The 7,738-nt window shown below is 37.4% G+C and overlaps 1 pseudogene; it reads right to left on the bottom strand.

Annotated features, from left to right (window-relative positions):
• Positions 1-1,650: 1,650 nt before the first annotated feature.
• LOC118603664 lies at positions 1,651-1,788 on the bottom strand (annotated as a pseudogene).
• Positions 1,789-7,738: the final 5,950 nt, after the last annotated feature.

Genomic DNA, 7,738 nt, shown 5'->3' with positions numbered 1-7,738 from the left:
TGAAAGCAGAAATCATTTCTGTTTTGTTCATTACAGTATCTTCCAGCACCTTAGCACAATGCCTGGCACAGAGTAGGTAATTTCCCTTGTCATTAGTGTATATGAGGTTTATTTTTTTATAATGAATTTTATAAAACATGGATTCCAGAAAGAAGTGCAACAAAGAAACTACAAAAAAAGAAAAGTTCAAATTCAGAAACGATATCTTTCTGTTCTAACGCAGGCTGATTAGCGGCCAGGCTCATAAGGTCTGTTCTACAGCCTATGTGAGGGTACCACTCACTTAGAGCAACTCCTAGGTGCCACTCACCTCTTTTGTGCCTTTCCTTCCATGAGGTCTCTGACATTTATGCCCTGGAGAAAATTGCACATGAATGGGATAATAGGCCTTTTGGGGAGGAACTGCTGCCTTTACTTTTCACATGGTACCTATCAGCAATTTATCTGTACATCTACATGTAGTTTCTACTCATCTGCATGTAGCATTTGGACCAAGGATGATGGCAGGCCTCTTCAGTCAATGAGGAAAAAAAATCATTTTCTACTCTTGTCTACCCATGACCATTTCTTTCCAATTGTCTCCCTTAGAGAGATTGTTATACTGTATAAAATTAAAAACTCTATTCAAATCAAGCTAAATTTCATATATCACTTTCCCTTCTAGACTTTCTGTCATAAAGGATTGATTTGAGAGAGGTTGTTTTTTTAAAAACCATGTTCATTATTACTTGCTAGTATTTATATTGTACCTCTGATCAAAAGGAGCAAGGCTTTTTTAAGAGCAGAGTTTAAGGAAACTCCCTGAATTCAAGCATGCTGCCACCACAATGGATTCATCAGGTTTTGAGTCTTGGCCTCCTGGATCCATCTGACCCCACCCCTGACCCTTCCATGCCAGTTTCTGTCCTTGGCTTTTGAATCTCTCTCTCTCTCTCTCTCTCTCTCTCTCTCTCTCTCTCTCTCTCTCTCTCTCTCTCTCTCTCTCACTCTCTCTCTCTTTCACTCTCTCTCAGTCTTTCCCTCTCTCTCTCTGTCTCTCTCTCCCCCCCCATCCTCCCTCCCTCTGTGTGTGTGCCTCATTTTGCAATTTGCACAATATAAATGTGCCCAGACAAGGGGATAAGATGTTTTGAAATCTACTTTTCTGCTATCCACTAACCAAGCTGTGCATATGAGTTGGTTTTTGCCTCACTCTGTAAGCTAGCAGAGGCTCTTCCTGATTCCCACGGCTTACAATCAGCCAGCTCCCAATATCTATCGCAATTCCCTAGCCTAGTGGCACACTTCCTCTTTTTTGGTTCTTGAGTCAGGCAGGTAGCCAGCTCTGGTTCAATTTAGCATGGAGTTACTCTGGAGCTCTTTTCTAATTAACCTGAGGCTATATACGTGGTGATATAGCTTTTGGGCTCTAGAATCCATACTGCCTAGTCTCAAATCTTGATTCTGACACACATGCATGTATCTGTGCCTCAGCTTTGTCCATGAAAAACAATATTAATCACCTCCTAGGGTTGGTGTACACATGTAAAATATATAGAACATACTTTTATTTATTTATTTATTTATTTAGGCGAGGCAACCTTTGGTTGACCTCACAGATTGCAAGGACCTTCTCAGTTTACAATCCCTTATTTTTTTTTAATTTTTTTATGCCTATAGCACCTGGTCTTCCTAGGTGGTCTCCCATCCAAGTACTAACCAGGCCCAACCCTGCTTAGGTTCCAAAATCAGACAGGATTGAGATTAGACAGGCTTATCAGGCACATTCAGGGTGGCATGGCCATAGACTTAGAATGTACTTTGCAACATGGTAAGTGCTTAGCGTTTGTTAATTATTATTAGAGTTGACGCATAACTTTGTTGGGGAATGACCTCTGTTACTTCTGCTACACGAACAGTTCAGTAGATGTTTTTTGAATGATCACTATGTGCCAGACACTGCTAGGCAGAACATAGACATGAGTAGGAATTAGTGTTACCTTCATTTCTCAATGAACTGCCTTTGACCTATAGATGGTAATGATGACAAAGGGGTGGCTGTTTAGATAGCCCTGCATGGTTGCCCCCTTGACTCTTGAATGCAAGAAAAAATGTTTTCCCTTTGATTTCTACTATTCTGGGTTTTTTTGAGAGGTCAGAAGCTCATTTTGTAATCATAGATCATGAGTCCCCTTGTCTCTTTTTTAAACGTATCAGGGATTGTCGAAATTATATATTTTTTCTATTTTCCTATAATTAAAAATAAACAAATTTTGTCTCTTTCCCGAATTCTCAATTCTCCAAGTTCTCAGAAATTTTAACTTTGGACCTAGAAATTGCTCTGGTCCTTTTTTCGCTTTGTACTTTTGATTTGTTGGTTTGTCATTATATAGTTATGTACTGCATAATGATGTTCCCATCAATGACAGACCACATTTATGGTGGTGGTATACCATATAGCCTAGGTGTATAGTAGGTATATCTAGGTTTGTGTTTGTGTAAATACACTCTGTGATGTTCATACAACAACGAAATCACCTAATAACACGTTTCTCAGAATGTATCCCTGTGGTTAAGCAGCACATGACTGTCTATGTTTTTGCCCTTTGGCTCTAGTGCAATGTGGAAAAGTGAGCTGTAATCAGAAAGATGTGAGTGAACTTACCATTGAATATATGTAGTACTTACTTAAGTCTCTTTTTCACCAGCTATTTCCCAGATCCAGCTGGATTTTATATCTGGCTTGCAATCATAATGAAAGAATGCAGAAAGGAGACAAACTTTTTAAATATTCTCTTTGGAAGAGAATAAGAGCTCTCTCTAAAACAAAATATGAAGTGCTAGTATAAATGATGCTTGAGAGGAAAGAAAGATACTATGAATTAACTAAAAATAAAAGACAATCCTGTGTCCTGGTTTATCATTCTACATTCAAAATCAAGACATTTTGTTGATTTGTATACTCTGTTAGGTCCTCTCTCTTCTAAGGGAGAGGAGTTATGGACAGGCTCTGAGCGTAGCTGTAGGGATGTGAAAATGGAGATGTACAGTGAGTGCTCTGGGACAAAGATTAAAGTCTCTGAGACAGTATTGAGTAACTGGATCAGCATTGGTTCACCATGGGATCATTGCCTTCTGTATTGAGTTCCTTGGTGGTTCACAAATGTTTTCTCTCCACCCTTTATTTAATCTCCCTACCCTTTATTTAATCAGCCACAATAAAACATAACTGTCAACCCAAGTGCATTTAAACCAAAGAAAGGTAAGAATTTGGTACTTTACAGCGAGTACAATCCTGTTTTCCTGCCTAAATCTGGAGGATAATCAGGGATCCTGAGAGCCCAGTCCAGGAAACATATGAAGCAAACAAATTTAAAAGAAGGGAAACGATTTGGCCAGGGTATTCAAATATCCTGGTTTCTAGACCCTGCCTTGTGCAACCTTAGGGGCAAGACCCTAATTATAGATCTCAGAAGGCCTCAGTTGCAGTGATATGACAAAGGAAAGTGCTTTGGCCTACTCAGAAAAATAATGCATAGCTTTGAAGCAATACTATTATCATTATGATTATTATTGTCATCATCCTTATACTTGGTACATATCATTATTGATGCTTCTTTCATCAGAGAAACTCAAAGAAGGTTTATAAAGAGAAAAGTACTCATATAGCACATCTCTAGGAAAATTTTATAATTCTAATATACAAAACTGCTTAAGTTTGCAAACAAGTTAGTAAATGATCCAGAACCAGAATTCCACTGCAGCAGGTATGAATACACACACTGGCAGAGCAATAGCATAAGTAACCTACCACCCCACCTTTTAAACTCACCCTCTGGTAATTGAACGTTTAAATGTCTTGCATACCTGTACTTCTATTTAAAAATTACTTAAGACCAGACATTCTTTCTAAATGGTCAGCTTTTTAAATTAAACATCAATTTTCCAAAGAAAGTAAGAGGATGAGGTTAATTTCAGCTTCTCTAAAAAGATAACTCTACTTGATCACAATAGTTTTTCAAATAGCTACTGTGTTAATCAAGATTCTCCAGAGAAACAGAACCAACAGAATATGTGTGTGTGTGGAGGGGGGGGGGGGGGCAAGGGGTGAGATTTGTTTTAGGGAATTGGCTGACATGATTGTTGAGGCTTGATGAATCCAAAATCTAATGGAGGAGATAGGCTTTCAGGCTTCAGACTTAGGGAAGAGTTGCAGTTCAAGTCTAAAGCCAAACTGCTGGCACAATTCCTTCTTATTTGGGAAAGTCAGTCTTTGTTCTATAAAAGCTTTCAACTAATTGAACGAGGCCCACTCATGTTATGGAGAGTAATCTGCTTTACTGAAAATCCATCAATTTAAATGTTAACTTCAGGGGTGCCTCTATAGTGTAGTGGTTAGCATATCTGCTTTACACACAGAAGGTCTTGGGTTCACACCCCAGGTGGAGCCATGGACCATACCCAGGGTGCGCCAGGCATGCCAGGCCCTAGGGGCACCAGGCCCCGGGTGTGCAACACAAATGCGTGGGAGGAGATGCCCCACCTTCAGAGATCCAGTTCTTAAGGGGAGATGGCAACATCCATAAGTCAGGGTGAAAGGGGTGAATTAAAGAGGGGAACTTGCCATGGCCTTGGCAAGTTGACCCGTAAAATTAACCACCACAGCTGATTTTAATATATTATTCAGACTCTCCTAAATGGTTTATTGGCATTAAACAAATACTATACCTTACCTCAATTCTGAACATTCTATATTCTATTAATAAATGAAGTAGAAAGTAGAAAAAAAAAACACTGGAATAAAAGTTTTAAAAAAACAGATACACACAAATCAGCTTCTCCAAACCTGTTTCCTCATCTGTGAAATGGAAATAAGAATATTACTCCTGCATACAAAAGCATTCTTTAAAGTGCAAACTTGAGGACTTTGCAAATTATTATTAATATATATGACCTATGCTCTAGACATGTGTACTTTTTGCCCTTAAAAACGTGATTACTTTGTTTATTGTGCTTAAGTATCTCTATTTCAGTTCAGTAATTTTGATTTTCAAGAACACCGATTCTTTAACTACATTGTTTTAGCACACTTTTTGATCACATTTGGTTGTAAAATATGTTGTAAATAAGTATTGTTACTAATAAAAATTATATAAATTACCAAAGTTTACAAATGATTTTATTTTAGAGTGGATGCAATATTATCCCTATAGTAATATTCTTTGTAATTTGCATTCATATGTGCTTTATTACTTTGGAAAGAAAGGAATACTAGGAATTGCGCATAATTCTGAGATGCTGTCATCTAAATTGCTGTCAGTAATCTTAATCATCTTTCAGGAGTGTTTGTTGCAGATGAACATCACCCATTCTCTAACTTTAGTTTTTTTTTTTAATTTTGAAATACAATGAACTGAAAGCATCAGTTGTTCTTCTCTACTTAAGACTTAAGTGCATCTGTAGCCTATATAGTAGAGAAAATTTTGCCCTGAAATGGGCCTCCCACTTCCAGCTTGCAAGTTAAAAATCCAAAGGTATAAGTGGTCTCCATATTGATGAAGTCCAACGAGATCACCTCGGTCATGCTACTGTCTAGCCATTTAAGAACTTTAAAAACTAAACACTATGTTTGATCTAAAAAAAAATAAAATGGCTAAGGGAAAAATACTTATTTATTTCAATCTAGTAGCCTACAAGATGCACCATAAATAATCATATGTCCTGGTTTGCCTGGTATAGTCCTGGTTTATACCTGTTGTTCTAATATAATTATTAATAGCACCCTCTCTCACCCAAAGCATAAAGTGCTTACAATTGTTTATCAATGTATACCCAACTTCTGTACACAGCGTGCATTAGGTACTCACTAAATATTTGTTAAATGAATGAATAGTGATCCAAATAAAGAGACTGGCCCATTAAATAGAGTTCTAAGAATTCAGTTCTGCACTAAGATCCTATGAGCACTGTAGTGAGCTGAATGATGGTTGCAAAAAAAGATATGTCCCTGTCCTAATCCCTGAAACCTGCGAATATTACCTTGTATGTCAAAAGATATAATTAAGGATCTTGAGAGGAGTTTGTCTGGAATTATCTGAGTGCAATCATGTGTATCCTCATAAGAGAGAGTCAGAGGGAGTTTTGTGACACACACACAGAGAAGGCAACGTCAAGACAGAGCAGAGAGAGATGCAGCTACAAGCCAAGAAATACCACCAGCCACCGAAAGCTGGAAGAGGCAAGGGATAGGTTCTTCTTTAGAGCCTCAGTAGGGAGTACATCCCTGCCAACACCTTGATTTTGAACTTTAGACGCCCCCATAACTGAGAAAATTAATTTTGTTTTAAGTTACTCACTTTGAGACTATTTGTTATGGCAGCTACATAAAACCAATGGAAGCACCTTACACACGGCATGCAAAAGTGATTTTAAAAGAAAAAAGGAATAGCCCCATATTGTTACTTATGTCGCCATAGGCGGAAGCTTGGCACGCTTGGAAAAGTATGAGATTCTGCCACACACTAACTGAATTACATTGGAAAAGCCACCTAAATTTCAATTTCCTTCTCTGTAAAATGGGGGAAATGACACTTCCCTACTTACCCCCAAATGATTTTTACTGAGACTCACATGAGTTCAATAAATATTTGTTGATGCATACTATATGCCAGGAACTATTCTAAGCACTATATCTTAGGGATATAACAGTGAACCTGGCAGATAAATTTTTTGCTATCACTGAGCGTACATTCTAATACGATAAGCAGACAACAGGCAAGAGAATGCAAAAAAAAAAAAATTATTTCAAATAGTGCTAAAGATTACGAAAAAAAAAAAATATGTGGAGTGATATAATAGAGTGCCCGGAAAAGGAGACATTACATAGGGTGATCATGGAATGTTTTTTAAAGAGATGACCATAATCTCATAAAGCTGAAGTCTCAATTATGAAAAAGAGACAGCTATGTAAAAAAACTGGAATAAGAACTTTTCAGGTAGTGGAACTTGAAAAAGTTCCTTTGTACATCTGAGGAATATAAAGCTTTGCTTGAACTTGATATGTTTGAAAAATAGAAAAAAAGGCAGTGGGACGAAAGTATAGAAGTCAAGGAAGAACGTGGTAGGAGATGAGGTCGAAGTAATATTTAAGAGCTGGAACATGTAAGGCCATGTAGGCTACAATAAGAAGTGTGGATTTTATTGTGGATATCATGTATATCCATGATCAAAGGGTTTTTAACATGGGAATGATGTTATCTGATTTACATTTTTAAAAGATGACTGGCTTCTGGGTAGAGAATGTATTGGAGAGCTAGAGATGAAGTTGAGAGACCAGTTAGGAAGCTATTGCAGTAATCCAAGCTAGAGATAATGCTACTTAGATTAAAGTGATATCAATGTAGATCAGGAGAAGTGGACCGACTCAAGATATATTTTGGAGATAGAGCCAATAGAACTTCTAATGGATTGGATATGGGAAATGAGAGACAGAGGGGAATTAAGAATGATTCATAAATTTTGGCCTTAGCAACTGGCTGATGGTGAATAATGGAGGAAAAACTATTCTGAACATGTTAAATTTGAAATGTCTATTACATATCGAAGGGGAAATTTCAGTAGGCAATTTGATATATATCTATAACTTGCAGGAGGGGAGGGATGAATCAGAAATGAAGAAAGGAATTTGAAAATTATCATTGTAAGTTTTTTTTTTTAAGTCATAGGACAGATGAATTACCTAGAAAGTATTCCGAAGAAA

The sequence above is a fragment of the Rousettus aegyptiacus genome, unplaced genomic scaffold, assembly GCF_014176215.1.
Source record: "Rousettus aegyptiacus isolate mRouAeg1 unplaced genomic scaffold, mRouAeg1.p scaffold_m13_p_5, whole genome shotgun sequence".
Lineage (NCBI taxonomy): Eukaryota > Metazoa > Chordata > Mammalia > Chiroptera > Pteropodidae > Rousettus > Rousettus aegyptiacus.
Note: the sequence above shows the minus strand (reverse complement) of the source record. Positions and strands in the feature narration are given on the sequence as shown.